This window comes from Chiloscyllium plagiosum, chromosome 7 (genome assembly GCF_004010195.1).
Source record: "Chiloscyllium plagiosum isolate BGI_BamShark_2017 chromosome 7, ASM401019v2, whole genome shotgun sequence".
NCBI lineage: Eukaryota > Metazoa > Chordata > Chondrichthyes > Orectolobiformes > Hemiscylliidae > Chiloscyllium > Chiloscyllium plagiosum.
The window spans coordinates 64365191-64388357 of NC_057716.1; the positions used below are offsets into that span (position 1 = coordinate 64365191).

Consider the following 23167-nt stretch of genomic DNA (forward strand, 5'->3'; position numbering starts at 1 on the left):
CCTTTATGCACGCCCGGACTCTCTGCCGCACCGCACGCTTCCCCCGAAGTGAAGCGGCTGCGGGGGGGAACGAGACTGTCACACACCTCCTTCTGGAATGTGCCTACGCAGAAGAAGTCTGGAGAGGAATGCAGTGTTGTTTGTTAAGGTTCGTCCCGAGCAGCGCTGTGACGCGGGACTCCGTGCTCTACGGCCTGTTCCCCGGGACGCAGACCGAGACAAACATCAACTGCGCCTGGAGGGTCATCAACTCAGTGAAGGACGCTCTCTGGGCGGTCCGAAACCTGTTGATCTTCCAGCTGAAGGAGTTGACCCCGACTGAGTGTTGCAGACTGGCACATTCCAAGGTCCAGGACTACGTGTTGAGGGACGCGCTGAAGCTTGGGGCAGCTGCCGCCAAGGCGCGGTGGGGAAAGACCACCGTGTAACATCTGCCTGCCTAAAGAAGAACAGGGGGTCCACGCAGTAATTTGGGCCCTGCTGACGCCTCAGCTAAAAATGTAATTGTACAGACCTGTAAATAGGAATGATTACTCTGTTTTCGGTATGCAAACAAATGGAATGTTTACATATGTATGGCATGTCCAGTTGCACAGATCATCAAAGTATTTTATGAATAAAGTATATTTTTGAAATAAAAAAAAATACTGGGTTCTGCTGAAGGAAGGGGAGCCGCTGTTTTCCATCTTGTCGGCAACCCCATTGTGTGTGCTCCCTGCACAGAGGAATCGGGTTGTTACAATCCATATATACAAGCCCTATGTTCCAGCGGCTGATGTCCTGACCTTCCTGGGAAGGTACGTCCAAGTTGAGGGAGAAGCCACCGATGTGATCGACCCCTTTGGGATCTGGACCAGTAAGCGGCAGGTCAGGGTGACTCTGAGGGTCGATGGCAATGGGAACATTCTCCACCCACCCTCGAGCTTCGCAATTGGAGGGAACAGAGGCTACCTGACATATGCAGGGCAGCCGAATGTGTGCCGAACCTGCGGGAAATCGGGACACGTGGCGGCGGACTGCAAGGGGACCATCTGCAGGAACTGCAAACAGGAGGGTCACCTGACTAAGGACTGTCAGGAAGCAAAGAGCTGCAACCTGTGTGGAGAGGCGGGCCACATGTACAAGACCTGCCCAAGACGGGGGGGGGGGCCCACTTCCGCACAGATGGCTGGAGGTGGCAATGCGAGCCGTGGACCCCCAAAGACCAGTAATGTGCACCCAGACAGCAGAGAAACGGAGTCTGGTGGCACCCAGAAAGAAGAACAGGCCGGAGTGGAGGAAGTGGCAGACAATGGAGAGACACAGCAGCTGATCCTAGCTCTAGCTGGGCAGATGGATGCAATGGAGGAGAAGGTAATCGAGCAGGCAGAGGAGTGGATACCTGTTAAAAACAGAAAGAGAAAATCCGGCCAGGCCCCCAAAGCCTCCCAGCAAAGGGGGAAAAGATAGCTGCACGAGGGAGGGACGGCCAGCTCTTCGGATGGGGAAGACAGGCGCACAGAATGTCATCACCACCAGAAGAAGAGACAGAGTGCCGTAGATAAAGAGGAGGGCATTTCCTCCCAAACAGGAAACAACGGATCCCCCGAAGTCCACCCTCCACCCAGTGAGAACCAGGGGTACCCACTGCCCCACAACTACAGACAACTGAGAGCTGCGATCCTCTGACAGTCCCATTGTCAGACACAGAACTGGATGGTGCGGACCCTTGCCTTGGCTCAATGACTCCAGAGCAGGTAAATGACCACAGTGAGAGCCTGGATAGCTACCTCAGCCCAGCGAGGGTCCAGCAGTTCGTGCTCACCATGGGGATGCAGACAGCTACGATGGTTAATAAAGGGAACTGTAAATAGGATAACTGTAAATTCGATTAATTCAATCTGTTCTTTGTAATGTCAAGACATGCAATGTATATATCTATGAATGACATGACAAATTGTACAAGTACCAAAGATTTATTTCTATGACTAAAGTATATTTTGAAATAAAAAAAACATATACTAAAATTGGAACAACACAGAGAAGATCAGTATGGCCCCTGCGCAAGGATGACATACAAATTCGTGAACTGTTCCATATTTTTGTGGTCAGCACATAGTGTCCTTGAGACCTTTTGGGAAAAGGAGAGGGCGGATCCTATCGAGTGGTTCCCTGAGCAGACTGTCAAAGTCATTTGGCAGAATGCCTCATCGCCAGAACTTTCCAACAAGCACCAAGACATGGCTTGGCTGGTGGTGAGAAGGGCTCTGCCTGTGAGATCCTTTATGCACGCCCGGACTCTCAGCCACACCGCACGCTGCCCTCGAAGCAGATGCGGGGGGGGGTGGTGGGCGAGACTGTCACATACCTCCTTCTGGAATGTGCCTATGCAGAGGAAGTGTGGAGAGGAATGCAGTGGTGTTTGTCGAGGTTCGTCCCGAGCAGCGCCGTGACGCGGGACTCCGTGCTCTACGGCCTGTTCCCAGGGACGCACACCGAGACGAACATCAACTGTGCCTGGAGGATCATCACCTCGGTGAAAGACGTTCTTTGGGCAGTCCGAAACCTGTTGATCTTCCAGCTGAAGGAGTTGACCCCGACTGAAAGTTGCAGACTGGCATATTCCAAGGTCCAGGACTACGTGTTGAGGGATGCGCTGAAGCTTGGGGCAGTTGCCGCCAAGACACGGTGGGGAAAGACCACAGTGTAACATCTGCCGGCCTAAGAAGAACAGGGGGCCCATCCAGTCATTTGGGCTCCGCTGACACCTCAGCAGAAGAGCTGGATAGTAAATGTACAGACTTGTATATATGGAAAATAAATTTTGATGTCTGTATGTAAAGCAATGTAATGTATGCACAAAAATGGCATGACCAATTGTATAGAGATCCAAATAATTTTATGAATAAAGTATATTTTTGAAATAAAAAAATCAGGGAGGGAGAGAATTACTTGAGCACTTTGTTTCAGGAGGCAGTCACATCCCTTAGGCAGAGTTAAAAATCACATGACACCAGGTTATAGTCCAACAGGTTTAATTGGAAGCACTAGCTTTTGGAGCACCGCTCCTTCATCTGGTGGTTGTGGAGTACACAATTGTAAGACACAGAATTTATAGCAAAAGTTCACAGTGTGATGTATCTGAAATTATACATTGAAAATACTTTGATTGTTTGTTAAGTCAGGCAGCATCCGAGCAGCAGGAAAAATCGGCATTTCGTGCAAAAGCTCCTCGGCTACTGTCTGACCTACTGTGCTTTCTCAGCACCACTCTAATCTTGAGTCACACCCCTTAGCTTAAGTAATTCAGATTTGGTCAGTGGTTAGGATCAGTCGGGTGTGACAACCAGTGAGGCAGGTGGAGGTATTCAAAAGGTAGTGCTGAGCAAGCTTCAGCCTTTGAGTTTATCTAAAAGGTTAAGAATATTGCTCCTTGTGTAATTTAGAGTGGGGACTATAAGGAGAATGAGCAAACTGACCATAGAACCTGTTCAAGAAATGAGAGAACAGAGAAATATAGTTGTTATTGAGGATAGTACAGTAAGGGGAGTAAATACTGTTCTATGTGGGCAGGATTGAGAGACCTGAAGGTTGTGTTGCTTGCCTGGTGCCAGGGTTCAAGTTACCTCATCTCAACTGTTGAGGCACTTGGAATAGGAGGGGAAGCATCCAGTTGTTGTGCTCCATGAAGGTACCAACAATATTGGTAGAAAGAGGAAAGAGTTTCTGCTGTGGGAATATGAGCAGCTAGGGGTCTAAATTAAAAAGCAGAACCAATAAGGTAATAATCTTTGGATTACTACCTGAGCCATGAGCAAATTGGCACAGGGTCAACATAATTAAAGAGGCAAACATATGGTGCAAAGATTGGGACGTTGGCACTAGTACTGGGGAAGGAGGGAGCTGCTCTATTGGACGGGCTCCACCTGAATCTTGCTAGGGCCAGAATCCTGGCAAATCCCATAACTAGGGTTGTGGAGGGGTTGTTAAACTAAATAGTGGTGGGAGTTCAGTTCCATGGAAAATTATGGAACATGTTGAAGGTGAGGAGGAGAGGGTTCAGCAGAGATGATTAAAGTTTTCAGAACAAGTAATAAGACAGTGTGCATAGAAAGAGTCAAGAATCTAACATTCGGTACAGCAGATAAGGGGACAACTATGAGAAGTAGTGCAGTCAATACAGGACAGAGGGTATTGGATTTAAATATACAAAATAAACTAAATGAGCTTGTAGCACAGATTAAAATTAGTAGGTATCATGTGGGTATCACATGGCTGCAAGGTGATAAGAACTGGGGAGTTAAGTATCCAAGGAAACACATCCTATCAAAAGATCAGGCAGATGGAAGAGGGTTACCTTGTTAAGAAATTAAACTAAACCATAGCAAGAAGTAATATAGTGTTGGCCAAAGGGTGATGCAGTTGTAGAACTCATTGACACAAAAGGCTGGGGAGGTCAAGCAACCAAGACAGGGATCAATACGTTCTTAATTGGTATAGGGATCAAGGGTTATGGAGAGATGGTGAGGGAATGGGGTTGAGAAGCATTTCAGCCATGAATGAATGGCAGAGCAGATTCAATGGGCCAAATTGAGGGCAACATGGTGAGTCAGAGGTTAACACTGCTGCCCCACATGCCAGAGACCCAGTTCAATTCCACACTCAGGTAACTGTGTGGAGTTTACACATTCTCCCCATATCTGTGTGGGCTTCCTTCTGCTGCTTCAGTTTCCTCCCACAGTCCAAAGATATGTAGGTGGATTGGGCATGCTAAATTTCCCATAGTGTGCAGGTTAGGTGGGTTAGCCATAGGAAATGCAGAGTTACGGAGATAGGGTAGAGGTGTGCGGCCAAGTGGGATGCTCTTCAGAGGTTGGTGTGGACCAATGGGCTGAATGGTCTGCTTCTGCACTGTAGGGATTCTAGGATGCCATGAATCATCCAAAAGGACCTGTACTGTACTGTGATGTTCTATATCTTATACTTTTATAATAAAGGTGTTGCCACATGTTAGTGGTTTGAAGACATAATTGGACTTTTTATGCAATAGCTGAATACAGTGTGAAATAAATATTGTAACTCAATTATTTGCAACAAGAGTTTAAGGAGTTTTACAGCTTGATCCAAGTGTGTACATGTGTATTGTTCAGGCTTCATTTTATAGCAGTTCCTGTTAGAAGGTGGAGCCTTCAGCTGTCCAAGGGAAAAAGGGGAGAATAGCTAATATATTATCTTACTGTTCAAATTCAGTTGTTGAAGTGTTTTATGTTGCTGATTAATGCCACTTCTCTCCAAAAGGCATGATTGACATTTTTGGCAGGTTTCTTCACAATACTTTGTACATTCTCAAGATCAAGTTGGCCTTACAGATCAAACTCCATAAAATTGCAACATTTCCTTTACTTTTGCAGGACACTGTGTTACTTTGTTTGGCTGCTTGACATTTATTTCCTTTAATAAGTATTCTTCAAAGGTAGCATAAACCCATTGTCAAGATACAAATCAAACTAGTTGACAATTTAAAAGAGTTAGCCAAGCAATTTCTTTTTTGCCTGCCGTTTCTCCAACCTGATTGTTTAATAATCAACCTAGAATTTGATTTTTCAGGATTTTTCTTTTCTGATAATACCAGGAGATAACTCCTCTCGTTTACAGATTTAATGCCAATCGCCACTCAATAGATCCTTAAATGAGCTGAGTCAGTTGTGTAAGTGTGTAAGTATTTCAAAATTTGTTTTCCATTGACATTAAGCTGTACAACTCTTTGTATTGAAATTTGTATTTGTTATATCGAAAGTATAGTCTATTTTAAATCAACATAGAAATACTGAAGTAATTTGCTCCTGCCAAGTAAACTCAGAATTAAATGTAGGCTTTTTATGGTAGTGTGTTTTAAATACACTTCCTAAAGTTAATTATTAGAAAGCTTCAAATCATTGATGTGTAGTGAAATTCATGGTGCAGAAAGAATAGCTGTGACGTACTTAAAATGAGTTCATTAGGAAATAATTAACAATTGATTGAAAAATTCCATGGCTAATATTTTAATATGAAGAAAATGAGGACATTCCTGATGAAGGGCTTATGTCCGAAACGTCAATTCCTCTGTTCCTCGAATGCTGCCTGACCTGCTGTGCTTTTCCGGAGCCACACTTTTCGACTCTAATATTTTTATGTGTAAATAATTAGATACATAGTATTAGTTGTATCTTTGCATATGTGTGGACTTATAATTCAAGAATGTAGACTCAAACTAACCCTTACATTTACCAATATGAACACTTTAAGTTATCCATTTGAGATAATTGAAAATATTTCATTTTTTAAAAACCAGTTTACATGTATTAAATGCACTTCTATTGGACCAATTCCTGATGAATGACTAGAAGAATTTTATTGCAACAATGATTTAACATGGTTGGAATAAACCATGTGCAACAGCTAGCACCACTGGAAAGGAGCTATTTTCATATTCTGATCAAACTGCACAATCAAAATTTGATTTATAATATACTACACTTATGATGTAAGTCACACACACATGGGTAGCAACACTATTATAGATTTATCAATGAATGAACATTGTAAGCTCAAATCGTTTAAGATTCCTTTTAATAATATCCAATGCCAACTATGGAAGATTTGCTTTCCCCTCCTTTCTATCTCTCTCTCTCTCTCATTTTGAACATGCCAAATAATTTCTAAATGCTGAATATATTTTTTGACCTTAAGCAATAAGCTTCAAAATTAACTTCTGAGGGTCTTGGGTCTGGACTCATATGACATCTGTGCTGGAGGTATGGCATTCACAGGATGTGGGCATTGCTGAATGGGCCAATATTTATTAACCATCCCTAATTGCCCAGAGGGCAGTTGACCATCAACCACATTGCTGTTGGTCTCAAGCCACGTATATGCTGGACCAGATAAGGACAGTAGTTCTATCTCTTAAAGGACGTTAATGAACCAAATGGGGTATCCCCCCAACAATAGCCAATGGTTCATGGTCATCATGAGATTCTTAATTTTAGACTTTTAATGAATTTAAATTCCACCATTTGCTATTGGCAGGATTTGAACCAAAGTCCCCAGGTTATTACCTGGGTCTCTTGATTAATAGTCTAATGATTAATACCACTCAGTCATTGCCTTCCCATGTCATAATATTTCTGGACAGGTTGGTTTAAAGTAACTACATCTTTGCTTGTGAAGCAGCTGGTTCTAGTCAGGTTATTGGGTCTGATGCTTTGTACCATTTCTTTTCTATAACCAGCATTGCTCACTATGGCCTCCACTCATGGTAGTGGGGGTGCATTATGAACATCTGTAAAATATTGGTGCCCCATGGACTGTAAGGGAGGATGGAGGCTTTATTTACTCCAATTGGCTGTCCAACGTTTGGGCAGTTAATCCAATTCCCTGTACACGTCATGAAACTCCCCAAGACACATGCAGGATGTCCCAGTACAGCCTCCCCAAATTTCCTTAGCCCTGCCACCTCAAGCCCTTTCTCCACAGGACAGGCAAGCTGTAGTCCTGGTTGCTTGGACCAACACAGGTTCAAGCTATGAATTTGTGCATTACTCACCATAGATCAGGCTTATAGCCAAAAAAATGGTTTTGACTCTACACTAATGAAGGTGATGCACTTTCAAATTACCTCTGTTCAGGCATAGCTGGTGGAAGTACTCTGCTGGGTCCTTGGTGGCTTTTTTTTGCCAATTTCCACATATGTTCAAGGCAAAGAATACATGGCCAGGTATAGAGGCATTGTTGCCATGCCTCTTGATCTTCAACATGACCAAGAAAGTGTGCTTAAACAGAAGTTATTCAAAAGTATGACACCTTCAACTTGTGGAGCAACCCCTTAATCTTCCACATTCAATCTTCCAGCAAATGGAAAGCAAGTAAACTTGGTGAGGGAAAACTTGGTGAGATGAAAAAGAGAAGAAGGGGATAAGATAGACAGAAGGTGTTGCAGACTGTAAGTAAATTGACAGGCTGTGTGTGAGAAAATGGTGTGACTTCTCCAAAAACCTCGCCATCATGAATTGAATCCATCTTTCACCACTATCATACTAATGCATTCACTTTATCTACTGCCACCTCATCCTACACGATCATTTGGGGCAGCATGGTGGCTCAGTGGCTAGCACTGCTGCCTCACAGCGTCAAGAACCCAGGTTCGAATCTAGCCTCGGGTGACTGTCTGTGTGGAGTTTGCACATTCTCCCCATGTCTTCATGGGTTTCGTCTGGGTGCTCCAGTTTCCTCCCACAATCCAAAGATGTGCAGGTTGGGTGAATTGGCTATGCTAAATTGCCCATAGTGTTCAGGGATGTGTAGGCTAGATGCATTAGTCAGGGTTATATATTGTAGGGGAATGGATCTGGGTGGGTTACTCTTCAGAAGGTCGGTATGGACTTGTTGGGCCAAAGGGCTTGTTTCCACTGTGCAGGGATTCTAATTCTAATACAAAGGACAACAAAAAGTGTATAAGAAGTACAAAACATGCAAATTACAGTGTAATATAAGAATGATAATCAATAGACATGATTCTAGCAGCAATTCAAAGTTGTGCAAAGAATTTTCGATGGAAAAGAGTTTGATCATACAGTGTTCAGGAGCCTGATGGCTTGGGGGAAGAAATTGGTGCACAGTCTGGCCATGAGAGACCGAATGCTCTGGTATCTTCTGCCAGATGGCAGGAGGCAGGAGGAGGTAGCTTGTAGGTACCAACTACATAGGTAAGATGAGGAAAGAGATTCCAATAAGGGATTACAAACAGGTTAGGCTTAAATTATAAACCAGAACCGCAAAAGTAGTAATCTCTAGTTTATTACTCAATCCATGTACAAATTAGCATGGAGACCATATGATTAGACAGGCAAATGTGTAGCTCATAGTTTGGTGTGAGGACTGAATTGAAATTCATGGAGCTCTGGCACAGTACTGGGGAGTGAGAGGACTCGTCTGTTGGGACAAGTTTTATAGGGTGTGTCAACCATTTCTTCTTCGAGCCATTTGTTGCAGAACCTATATGGGAGCAGGTTATTTTAGATGTGGTTATGTATAAGGAGGTAGGATTAATAAGCGATTTCATTAGAAGCATGCTGGGTTCTAGTGAATTGTGCACTTGGGGCTGTAGAAAGGGTTCTAAACTAATTAGTAGGGGTAGAAAGGTTTATTTAAAGGAAAGTTCAAAAAAGAAATGAGAACGCAGAGATACCAGGTAGGGAGAGATCAACATTAATCACCATGTGAAGGGTTACTGGACTCAAAATGTTAACTCTGTTTCTCTCTCCTCAGATGCAACCAGACCAATTGAGATTTTCCAGTAATTTCTTTGTTTGTTTCAATAATCAAAATGTGACAGGAAGGGGTAGAAAATATACACAGAATAGTGCAGCAAATAAAGTAGAACCAGAGAGATTAATAATGGTAAAACATCAAAGCTTGAGGCTCTCTATTTGAATTTACACAGCGTTTGTAAGAAGACACATGAGTTTACGGCATCAATAAAAATAACTGAATATGACCGAATAGGTGTTATAGAGATGTGGCTACACGGTAACCAAGACTGGGAATTCATAATTCATAGTCATTTGACTTTCCAGACAAATAGGCAAAAAGGAAAGGAAATAGGGTTGGTTTGTTAGTAAAGGAAGATATTAGTGAGTTTGTGAGTAACAATACAGATGTAATCAATAATGACGAAGAGTTACTGTGGGAGGTAATAAAAATGACAAAGGAAAGAAGTCACAGGTGGGAATTGTCTATAAGCCCCCAAAGAGTTACCGCACTGCAGAATAAAACATAAACTGGGAAATAGTTGCAGCATGCAAGAGGGATGCTAACATTGTCATGGGGGATTTTCATCTGCATATTGACATATAAGTCAGATGGGTGAGGGTGATATGGGAGTCAAATTTATAGAGTGTGTCAGTGATTGCTTCTTAGAGCAGTTTGTTGCAGAATCTACCTGGGAATGGACTACTTTAGATCTAGTATTGTGCAATGAGAAATAGTAAGCAATCTCATAATCAAGGATCCTCTATGGAATGGTGATCAGCTGTGGATGACTAAAAAGCTGAAGAGAGAGAAAATTGATTACGAAAGTAAATTGTTTTGTATGTCTTGTCAAACAGCAAGGGTTTCTACAAATAAGTAAAAAGAGAGCAGCTTAAGTAAGTGTGGGGCCCTTGGGGATGAAACGTGAGCATTCATATGGAGAACAGGGAAATGGCACATAATTTAAAGCAAAGATTTGTATCAGTCTTTACGGTTATACGTTGCAAACATAACAGATAAGCAAAGTGCCAGCAGGAGGACAAATCCAGTAACAGTCTCTATTTTGATATACAATGTATTTGGCAAATGAATGGGTCTAAAGGCAGACAAGTTGCCAGGACTTGACAATCTGCACCCAAGAGTTTAAATGTAAGTGGGGCTGTAGAGATAGTGGAGACACTGGTCAAAATATTTCCAGCACTCACTGAATTCTGGAAGGGTTCCATTAGATTGGGAAACTGATACTATGACACCATTGTTCTAAAAGGAGGGTAAATAGATGAGATTTTGAACAGATCTGGTAACTCAAAACTGGCATCCATCTGGTGCTGTGGGCCATCAGTAACATTGGAATTATTTTGAACCATAATCTGTAACTTTAAGGCCTGCCGTATCCCTCACTCCACTACCTGCATCAAGTTGGTGGATTTCCCCTGTTTCAGTGAAAAGTAAAGGAGGGCATGCTTGGATAGCCTCAACCCCCTACTGTACACCCACAATTATGTTACCAAATTCTGAACAGATGCTATCTACAACTTTTCTGATAACATTATCATTGGTAGGATGGATGTCAAACAACAATGAGTCAGAATACAGAAAGGAGATAGAGGGTTTTGTGTTGTGCTGCAATGATAACAATCTCTGTCTCAGGGTTGGAAAAACTGAAGAACTGGTCATTGATTTCAGAAAGAAAAGAGGAGAACATTCCCCAATCTACATTAAAGGAGCAGAGGTTGAGAGGGTGGAGAGTGTCAAGTTCCTAGGAGTGATGGTAACTGACAACCTGTCCTGGACTTCCCAAATTTATGCAATAATCAAGAATGCACAACAACACCTCTTCTTCCTCAGGCAGCTCAGGAAATTTGGAATGTCCATAAGGACCCTCACCAACTTTCACAAATGTACCATAGAAAGCATACTGTCTGGGTGCATAACAGCCTGGTATAGAACTGGTCTGTACAAGACAGTAAGAAACTATATAAGGTTATGTGCACAGCCCTGACCATCACAGAAGCCAATCTCTCATCCATGGACTCCATTTACACATTTCATTGTTGTGGAATGGCTGCCAACATCATTAAAGACCATCTCACCCCGGTAATGCTCTCTGACAATCTCTTCCATCAGGCAGAAAATACAGAGGGTGGAACATGCACCAGCGGATTCAAGAACAGCTTCTTTGCTGCTGTTATTAGACTGTTGGAAGGACCCTCTAACTTCAAGTAATGTTGATCTTGTTAATGTTGAGTTGGCCTAGTGCATGTCCTGTGAAATGTAACCTGTATGTCTTACTCCGTCCAGGTTTTTGTTTCACCCTATGATCTGTATGTTCCTTGCTTATTGTGATCTGCCTGTACTGCTCACAATCAAAGCTTTTCAGTGTCCTTAGGTACATGTGACAATAAATCAAATCAATCAAACAATCAAGAGGGAACCCAATCCAGAAATGCAAAAGACAAATCGAAAGTAGTTGCAACCATCTTTGGATGGAAGTGTCAAATAGAGGCTAGTCCTCTTTCTGACATCCCTAGCATCACAAGTGCCAGTCTTCAGCCAATTGGATTCACTCCACTTGATATCAAAAATAATTGAAGATCTTGGATACTGGACATTGGGCCTTGACTACATTCTGGAAATAGTTTGGAAACTCATGCTTCAGAATTTACCCAGCCTGAGCCAAGCTGTTCCAGTGTAGCATCAAAACTGGCATTTACCCAACAATGTGGAAACTTGCCCAAGTGCAACTTGTAAACAAACAGCAGGATAAATGTAACCTGACCAATTGTCACATCATCAGCCTAATCTTGATCAAAGGGGACATGAACAATGTTATCAGGTGGTACATGCTTAGCAATAACCTGCTGGGTTCCACAAACATCACTCATCACTAGCTTACAGAGCACTGCTCCTTCAACAACCAGCTGATGAAGGAGCAGCACTACAAAGCCAGTACTTCCAAATAAACCTGTCGGACTATAACCTGGCGTTGTGTGGTTTTCAATGGCATTATCATCACTAAATTTCACACAATTGCCATTCTTTAACCAGAAATGGAACTGAACCAGCTATTTAAATATTGTGTCTACATGAGCAAGTCAGAAGTTGAAAATGGTGCAGTGACAAACTCATTTCCTGAATCGTCATCTGCAAGCACAATTCAACATTGTGATGGAATATGTTCCTCTAGGCTAGATGAATGCACTTCCAACACCATTCAAGAAGCTTGACAACATCCAGGTCAAAATAGCCCTTTTGTTTGGCACCCTTTCTATCATCTTATACATTCACTCCCTTCGTCACCAATGCATGGTAGCAGCAGTGTTGTAAAGAATGTGTCTTTGTTTTGTGTCTTTAAAAACTGTGAAAGTCTTGTTTTTACAATCAGAGATTTAGTAAGATTACTACATAATTCACAGCAAGGAATTTGGTACTTATTATGAACTCTGTTATTTGTGGCAATGAGTTCTTGCAATGTGTAGAAGTTCAGGATCCAAGAAGTTGTTAACAAATGAAGCTGAATACTTCTCAGCTAATTAAGTAAATTTAATCCTGGAAACAAGTTACAAAAACACAGAAATTATTGCTATTGCTTTCCCCAGTAGAAGCTGCCTGTTCTCTACAGTACAAAATTTAGTTTAAATTTGAAGAAAACCAAATACTTTTCCTGCAGCAGTTGTTGTGAGCTATGATTTTAGAATTGATAAATCAGACTCATTTTTCAATGCTGGCTTCTTACAAACCAGTGGAAGCTTCCAGAAGAAGAACATCTGAATGCTAAGGTTCTGGCTAGCTGAAATAGGAACATCACAACATCAGAATCAGTAAGTAAAAACCACTGATCTTGACCAATGATCTATTTTTTCTATGCGTGTGTATATGTGTGTAAAAGGGGGAGTTTATAAGGAGATTAGAATTTTAGTTAGTAGTGCTAAGGACTGAAGGTTTATACCTGTGTACTTGTAGCTATAGTCTAATTACTTAGAATAAATAGTAATTCTTGTTTAGTATTGAACCTGACCTGTGCTTTCTATCGACCTTGGTCTGAAATTCAGGTATATATGACAGCGTACTTTCCAGGAAAAATTTTAATATTTGATATGACTCTGGAAATAGCAGAATTTGATTTATGGCAAGCTAACCCTGTGCGCCATAACAGTGTGTACCATGTACAACATGCAGTGCAGCATGGCTCCTCTGTAAAATCTTCCAAACCTGTGACTTCTACTACCAAGGGCAACAAAGGCAATAGATAAAAGGGAGTACCACCATCTGCAAATTCCCCTCCAAGCCACACACCATCCTGACTTTGAACGATATTGCTCTTCCTTCACCGTCACTGGTCAATATCTGGAACACCCTTTCTAAAATGTAGACTGCAGCATTTCAAGAAGGCGGCTTGCCATCTCAAGGGCAATTGGGGATGAAATAAATGCTGCCCTGGCTAGAGATATCCATATCTTATAAACAAATTTTTTAAAAAGTTGGATTGAAGTCAAACTTTTGCAGAGTATGACAGCATATACATTCATCCAGAAGAATCTGCACCACCCATGGAATTCTATTGGAGCGCCAATCAATGGTCTCCAATTTTCACATGAGAAATTTTAAAATTTTTCACGTGAATATAATTTCCTTTGTGTTACCATTTCATTCGCTGTCCTCTAGCAAATGGAGAAGCTGAAAGAGAAGGGTATAAATAAGTAAAGCTTTATTTAAGAAATACAAATAGATCAATCTTGCTCTAAAGATATTGGTCTTCTCCACTCGAGAACAGGTTATCACTGTCATCATTACTGATGGGTTGGAAATTGAGAATGTATCTTCCATCTTCATTCCAAACTTCAAAGCCTAACATTACAGAGAATGAACACAAGAATGTAAAATGTCAAAAATCACACAACACCAGGTTATAGTCCAACAGGTTTATTTGAAAGCACAAGCTTTCAGAGCCTCACTCTTCTTCAGGTGCTAATGAGAGAGGAGACATCTGACACAGAATTTATAAATAAAAGATCAAAGGGTCATACACTGATTTGAAAGTACTGAACAGCCCTAAGATGGCAGCTAAATTTTTAATCAGTTAGAGTGGCGATACAGGTTTCAATTGCTTAATATGCAAATCCCAGAATTTCTTTCAAGTCATTGTCCCAAAATAACTTGAGGTTTTATAAGTATAGAAGAGGTGACATCTCAGGTCAGACAATGCATTTTAGGTGTGAGGTCTTGTTTAGAATCTGTCTGAGTCTTAGTCTTAACCTGGAGTCAGGAATTTATAAAATGCCACATCAACTGACTGTCCAGAAATTGACTGCTTTTTGAGCAAAATAGACTGTATCTGCAAATACAAATTCACCGTGTGTGTATGTGTGCGCACACGTGTGCACTCGCGCGCACAAGAGAGTGTCTGCCCTAATTCAGGAAAATGTAGAGTATCCCATCATGTTAATGGCTTGATGGTTCAGACGTGGACTGTCCACAGGATTGTACAATACGTTTACATCAGTTGTGTGACCCTTCGATCTTTTACTTCTAAATTCTGTGTTGGATGTCTTCTCTCTTACTAGCACCAGAAGAAGATGTGAGGCTCCAAAAGCTTGTGTTTTCAAATAAACCTGTCGGACTATACTCTTCTGTTGTGTGACTTTTGATCTTGTCCAACCCAATCCAACACCAGCATCTCCCCATCAAGAATGTAAACAATGAGAAGAAGAGCAAAGAGACAACCCAAATTTAATAATATTTACAGATTGCAGAGGTGCCAGTGATGAATTCCAGAGAGACAGCCTGCATAAGAGACCAACAGACAAGGAAATAATTATTGAAATAAATAAAATCACAACTGAGATCATAAATAACTGAGACAGACCCATAGTATTATAATAAAAAAATAGATTAATATATTTAAGAAATAATAGAAATTTTGACTTATGACTCAAAAGGAAGAAGAGCTCTTATACCAATAAAATAGAGAGTACAGAACATCCACAACCTCAAAAAGAACCAATTTGGTGAGATTGAGATAAATCCTGTGAAATTTGGGACTTTGGAGGAGATTTATAGAATATATACATAAAAGGAACAAAGATTTGGAGGAAGATGTAGACTAATTGGGTTAACATCAGAAGTATGTATAATGATGATATAATGATTATGTCGGATTACATAAGTAATTAGAAAGGTTTGGAAGACGTCAAGTACTTTAACGTGATGTGAAGCGAACATAGATAAAGGATGGCACGGTGGCTCAGTGGTTACATTAGGTTACAAGAACAAGGGAACATATTTACTGAAACTGCACTAAAAACAAAGAAGTGTTTATTTACACTCAGATACACCTAACCTACACATCCCTGAACACTATGAGCAAGTTAGCACAGCCAGTTCACCGAAGTTGCACATCTTTGGATTGTGGGAGGAAACTGGAGCACCTGGAGGAAACCCTCACAGACACAGGGAAAATGTGCAAACTCCACACAGACAGTTACCCGAGGCCGGAATCAAACCTGGATGCTTGGCGTTGTAAGGCAGCAGTGCTAACCACTGTGCCATCCTACCGCCACCGCTGCCTGCATAAGATCCTGCGAAGCCACTAGGAACAAAAATTCCCCAAAATCAGCATCCTCGACCAGCTAATATCCCCAGCATCAAGGCATTGACCAGCCTTTATTAGCTACAATGGGCCGGGCATGTTGTCCACGTGACCAACACAAGATCCCAAAACAGATGCTCTACTCCCAGCTTTGAAAACACAGGCGAGCCCCAGGTGGACAGAGGAAGTGCTTCAGTGATACCCTCAAGTCCTCACTGGCTAAGTGCAGTATTCACTGATATGTGGGAATCACTGGCCTAAAACTATCCGAAGTGGAGAAGTTGCATCCAGGAAGGTGTCGAGCACCTTGAGACTTGCCAGCAGGAGAAAATGGAAACCAGACGAAAGAAGCAAGAAGAGCGCCCTGCTACACCAATGACCCCACCCATCCCTTCCCGTGACCAACACCTGCTTCAAGTGTAACAGAGCCTATAGTAACCACATTGTCTGTAGAGCCACCTATGGATTCACCCTGAGAGTGGAAAAGAGTCATCCTCATCTGTGAGGGACCGCTAATGATGATGACTGGCTTGTGCCATTGTGATGTTGGAATAGCTTTACATGAAATTAGGAAGTGAATAGTTTATTGAAGAGTATGCACCCTCTGACGTGTTCTTCTGGGCATACCATTTATGAAGTTGATCTAGTTAAGTTTCTGGTTAATATTGAGCTATTAATTGTGGGGGATTTAATGACTGTAATAATTTTGAATATCAAAGAAAATAGTTAGACCCTCTCATGTTAGAATTAGTTGTTGCCTGATACTTATACAGCATGAAGAGCTTATGCCCGAACTATCGATTCTACTGCTCCTCATGCTGCCTGACCTGCTGTGCTTTTCCAGCACCACACGCTTTGACTTGTACAGCATGGAAGTTATTTTCCACTTAGCAGTTGAAATGTGAATGCTGTCTGGGTGTTGCTGAAGTTGCTGCCCAGTCTGACAGCAGTGTGTCTCAGGACACCTCTGTTAGTAGAAGTACCATCAATCCACTGTGGCAGATGGAAATTGAAGTCCCTTGCCCGAAGCACAATCTGTTCCCTTACTCTTCATTGTGCTTCTTCCAAATTGTGTCCAGACTGATTCATCAGTTCAGTAAAGACTGCAAATGGTAAACAAACAAAGGTTTCCTGATGGATGTTTGACTGATGTGTCGAGACTTTATGGAGGCCAGAGTCCATGTTAAGGACTCACAGGGCCACCTTGTCTGACAGGAGGACACTGTGCTGCTACCTCTGGTTTTGCTGATTGGCAGAAAATTGAAGTGTTGGTGATGGAAGAGTTTAGCTGTAGAATATTATGGATAACCTGAGATAATCACAATCAAGCATTGCTTCACTTTATCTGAGCGATAGCAGTCCCAATTTTGACCAGTTTTCTGTTGTTAATGAGGAGAACATTATAGGGTCAGCTGGCATGCATATGCCTTTTTTGAAATCTGTTATGACATGGCGGTGATCCTCTCTGTTAATTAAACCAAACACCTAGAAAAGCTCACTTCGTCTTGTAATCTGTTAAAATATGAGTGACAGAAAACTCCTAAATTCCACTAATTAAAGAAAATAATATCAATTTATTCTTTAACTTTAAAAGTGAACATTAAGCAGCAATTACTCACAACTCTAAGTCCCCCTTTCTTTTAACTGCTTATTACTTGCCTCCAGCTCTACAATAATATACTGTTCCAATAGAACTCTTATTAAAATTACATCAACTTAATTTCAAAGCCATACAGCAGCTGCCGTCTTTTATGTCTGTTTTCTTCCACCTGAAGAGTCTTCTTTCTTTTTACTGTGAAGATGTTTCATATAAAAAGGTACCTTTGATAGAGACTGTTCCTAATTTCTTGGCTTTTGATGGTAGTTGCTCTGTCTGATTTTCAAAATGCCTGCCTTTTTTGTATCCCCAACATCAGATCGTCTCATTGGTTCAATGTTGGCAAAACAATAACTGTAAACTTGATTGGGTTTTAGTATCCTGGGGCATAATTTAAACTGATTGAATTGTTGTCGAAACAGCAACCAACTCAGGCATGGATGTAACTTTGCTCGCTGAGCTGCAAGGTTTGTTTTCAGATATTTTGTCACCATACCAGGTATCATTATCAGTGAGCCTCCGGTGAAGCGTGGTGTTATGATTTCGATCTATGTGCTTAGGTTATAGAAAGTGGGACATAACACTAGCGCTATGGTAGTATGGTGTATGGTGAAGAAACGTCTGAAGTCGAATCTTCCTGCTTAGCGAGCAAACTTACAACCAGAATCTCAACCTGAGCTACAAATCTTCTCAAAACTCGCTAACTCAGATAACTACTTCATAGCCAAATGTTACGTATTTTCAATTTTGCAGTACACTGAGATTGCTCTTGTAAGCTCTCAGTACAGAGCAGCATTCACTCTCTCTTAAAGGTGCAGTACATGCCTTCAACTTCATAACAAATCCAATTTTAGATTAAAGTTGAGTAATCTTTATTTGCTTTTTCCTTATTTGCACTTATTTATTACAAATGAAAGGCTTGCTAGATAGCATCAGATGACATGTAAGAGTCAATTACATTGCTGGGGAGTCACCTACAGGCCAGCTCAGATGGCAGATCTCATTTCCTAAAAGACATGCAATCAAATATTTAGATTCATACAATAAATGATCTGATATTTAATGGTTACCATTAATTTATTCCAGATTCCTTTTAGTTTTTCTAATTAACCTGTCGAGTCTTGTTGTTAGACGCCTCTGAAGCATCTGAGACTTGAACCCAGGCCTCCTGGCTCAGGTAGAGACAGTACCACTGTACCACAAGAGCCCTTCCAGTTTAGCTTTTTCAGAATCCATGAACAGCCCATGGAATTTAAGTTCATAATCCTGGATTATTCATCCAGACATATGGATTCTCAGCTCACTTAGGAGGTTTTATTCTTTGAAAACAATAATATTTAACAGCCAAAAAGAGAAAGGGTAAGTATTGTATGTAAAACAACTGCTGGAACCATATGTTGTAATTAAATATTTGGATAATTGGTGCCTCTGAAGTTTCATTTGACCAATACAATGAACTAATATAATGAGTTATTACTATTGATTTATTTAAAGAAAAAACAAGTCTAAGGGCACTTGGTCCCTACCTCTGGACCAAGAGCTCCAGGTTCAAACCCCACTTGCTTCAGTGGTGTGTGGTAGCAACTCTGAACAGGTAGATTAGAAATAAAAAAAACAACTCTGTGCTCTTATGGCCTCTAGTGGAAAAAATGTCCTATAACATTTAATTTTTGTGCAGATAGTTGCTTTCATAAAGCCATTTGCGACTTGTTACTCTGCACATTTACATACTAAGCCAACAACAAAAAAATAAGCAAATGTAAATTGGCATGACCTTTTGTGCTGGTATTGGATCAACTGGAAGAAGCAATAATGTTGCATAGAAGTTGCACTTGTAAAGTATTTGACACAACAGTAAAACCAAACTCTGTAAACATGCTTATCATAATTTTATGATCAAAAAGTGTTCATCATCCTGATTAGTAGACTGTCCCTACAGTTGTCAGGCATATAATCTTCTCAGGCCAGGTGAGTGACAGTATGATTTTGTCACCTAATTAGGATGACCAACTGTCAGGGAATAAATCAAGAGAACTTGCATGGCAAATCTTAAGCTGAGGAGGAAAATAGTGATTCAACCATGTGGGTGCATTTTATGCATGTTCAACATTTGAGGAATTAAATACAGGACAATATGCTTCCAACCCAGGTATTATCCCAGGTCATTGGACAATCACCTTAAATATGAGTCAGATCCATAATACCTGGAATGATTGGGCACCCTGACCCCAAGTTATATAACAGTGTAGAGTCGTAGAGTCGTACAGCACAGAAACAAATCCTTTGCTCCGATCAGTCCGTGCTGAACATAATCCCAAACTCCACTTATCCCACCTGCCTGCTCCTCGCCCATATCCCTCCAAACCTTTCCTATTCATGTATCTATCCAAATATCTTTTAAACATTATACCCACATCCACCACTTCCTCAGGGAGTTCATTCCACATGCGAACTACTCTCTGTGTAAAAAATTGCCTCTCATGTCTTTTTTAAATTGCTCTCCTCTCAACTTAAAATTGTGAACCATAGACTTGAAATCCTTCATCCTAGAGAAAAGACAGCTACCATTAACTCTGTCTATACCTCTCATAATTTATAAACTTCTATCAGGTCCCCTCGGAACCTCCTACTCTCCACTGAAAATCTCCCCCCCCATCCAGCATTTCTTTATAACTCAAACCTTCCATACCCTGAAACATCATGGTAAATCTCCTCTGAAACCTCTCCAGCTTAATAACATCATTCTTATAGCTGTGCGACCCGAAATGGACACAGTGTTCCAGAAGGGGCTTCTCCAATGTCCTGTATAACCTCAACATGACTTCCCAACTCCGATACTCAAAGGACTGAGCAATGAAGGCAAGCATGTCAAATGCCTTTTTTAACCACCGTGTCTATATGTGACACAAACTTTAAAAAATTATGTACCTGCAAAACTAGATCCATCCGATATACAACAATAACCAAGGCTCTAGTATAGCTGAAACCTGAACTTGAGTGCCTTGAACATTATAGAGAGAAAGGAGCATACATTACTTTAAATAATCGAAGTGAAATAAATGGATACAATACAATTAAATGTAATTCTAGGACTGATGACAAGAGTTTTTTGGAAAGTAGGAATAATTGATGTGTAGATTGAACAGTAGAGGCCAGAACCTTGGAGGTGGCAAGAGAAGTTATGAGATTCATTTAGAAGAATCATTAATAAATCGATTTAATGCTAATTCTGGATGAACAGGTCAAAAAAACCTTTCACAATTTTGAGCAAAAATATGATGCAGAAAAAGGAGACTATTTGCCTCTGAACCTAAATGATCTCTTTAAAATAACCAACTAAACAGTTTGCTCCTGCTCTTTCTGCATAGCCTTGTAATTTTTTGCCCATCAAATAAATAAGTTATTTTCTGTTACAAGTTATTGTAGCATTTTATTCCATTTCCTATTCAGCCAATGTATTACCAATCATAATTTACTGAATACAATTAAAGAAAATTGTCTTTTCTGGCCTCATCTGATTTACTGTGTCTGTTTTGCTAATTACATTGAATCAGTGCTGCTTGGTTACTAACCCTTCTGCCAGTGAAGTTGAGACCAGAATGGCCACAGAATTCCAGTTGAGATCTAACCAATATTTTGACATAACATTCTTTAATTTCTACCAATGAACCCAAGACAATACCAACAATAGAAAATATCCAATGTTCTTTATTAAAGTGAAGTATACTGCAAAAAGCTTACTCATACAATGCTTACAATCAAAACAGAACCTTTTCTGTGAAATGGTCTGAAGATTAGACCAGAACTGCTCCACCTCAACTTCCAGCTTTTGATCAGATGATTCCTTCCCCAACCTAACTAATTCTGCCTGTGAGACTTTTAATTTTACATACTCTTTCCAGAAAAAGGTGTGCATCCAAAAGTTTAACATAATCCAATCTCTAGCAAGTGATCAGTTTGACCGCTGACAACCTTCACAAACATGTTATCATTTCAATATGGACTCGATCACTTAACTCATTAAGACTTCCTTGTGTCTCCTTAGAAAGAGGCTTATCTCTTGATTTTAATGAACTCTGACTTTGGTTTATAGCTTGCTTTTGCTTTTCACCACTGTTATTGTCATCTAATCAACATTATGATGTTTATACATGTCACAAAGCTGGTCCTTTCTCAAAGTTACTGTGCTCTTGAGTTTTTTTTCAGAGAGGGGAGTAATTGGCCAGGAACCTACTATACTGGGTTTAAATAGATTATTGGGACATTTTTTTGTTGATACCTAACTTCAGGTAGAAAGCTTTCAAGTCTTTTTTAAAAAACTGGTATAATCAAGGTGGCGTGGCCAGCTCTCCAGCTGCATAGGTCAGTTCAGTTCAGGGGTTAGGTTAGAACAATGACTGCAGATGGTTTACTGCTCCTCGGATGCTGCCTGAACTGCTGTGCTCTTCCAGCACAACTAATCCAGTTCAGGGGTTAGTTGAGTCAGGGTCACAGTTGAAACTGGAAACTCTCTCCCTCCTTCTACCCTTCTGACTTTGTAACCTGCAAGGCTTTTTGTGTCAGTTTTACTCTTTGTGCTATTGGGACTGTTGCAAGTATTTTGGAATAGCATCATTAAGTTGGGATAGCCTGTCGAGTGTGGATGGGATAAGTTATTCAGGTATTCTATTTTCAGTTTGTTGTGTTTAATTCTGTAATTCTGCAAATAAATTCTGTTTGTTTAGAACTTTGCAGCAGGACCAGCTGATTCACTCCAGGAACATCCACTTCACACTTATCTGAAACAAATAGCAAAGTTACAGTCTGGGCTACCTGCTTAAAAATGTTTTGACGGGTCGGGTCTGGTCCATAACACACAGCACAATTCTATGATGCACACAAGTTCAACTGATAAACAATCCTCATCTGGTTTACTGTGTCTGTTTTAAAGCAAATCTTTATATTTCTTTTCGTGAATTACTGTGACAGTTCAGTCCATTACTGCTGAGTTATGATGCGTGATATCAACATGTTCCTTCAGCAAAGCACAAAAACACCTGTGTCGACACCGTCCCCCACTTTTTCCTCCTCTATATTGATAGTTGTATTGGTGCCACCTCTTGCTCCCATGAGGAGGTTGGACAGCTCATCAACTTCACTAACACTTCCACCCTGATCTCATGTTCATCTGGGCCTTCCTGGACCTCTCCATCTCCATCTCTGGTGACCGACTCAACACGGACATCTATTTCACAGCTACTTGGACTACACCTCTTCCCACCACCCACTCCTGTAAAAATATGATCCCTTACTCTCAATTCCTTTGCCTCTGCCATATCTGCTCCCAGGAGGAGCAACCCCACTCCAGGACATCCCATATGGCCTCCTATTTCCAAGATCTTAATTTCCTCTTCTACATGATCAACAATGCTCTCCAGCACACCTCCTCCACTTCCTGCACCTTCACCCTTGAACCCCATCCCTCCAACCACAACTAGGATAGAAACTCCCCCACTCCTTACCTTTCACCCCACTAATCTCTGGATACAGTGCTTTATCCTTTGCCATTTCCACCACCTAGAATCAGACCCCGCCACCAGACGTATATTTCCCTTCCCACCCCTATCTGCATTCCACAGAGACCATTCCCTCTGTGACTCCCTTGTTAGGTCCATCCTCCCCACCAACCCACCCTCCACTTCTGGCACATTCCGTAGCAGCTGCAGGAGGTG

At 41.2% G+C, this 23167-nt stretch overlaps 1 non-coding gene across 1 annotated transcript; it reads left to right on the forward strand.

The window, feature by feature from the left end:
- The first annotated feature begins 1976 nt into the window (after positions 1-1976).
- On the forward strand, positions 1977-2083 carry LOC122552069. Its single transcript, XR_006312288.1, has one exon. It is a non-coding gene; the product is annotated as a U6 spliceosomal RNA (small nuclear RNA).
- Positions 2084-23167: the final 21084 nt, after the last annotated feature.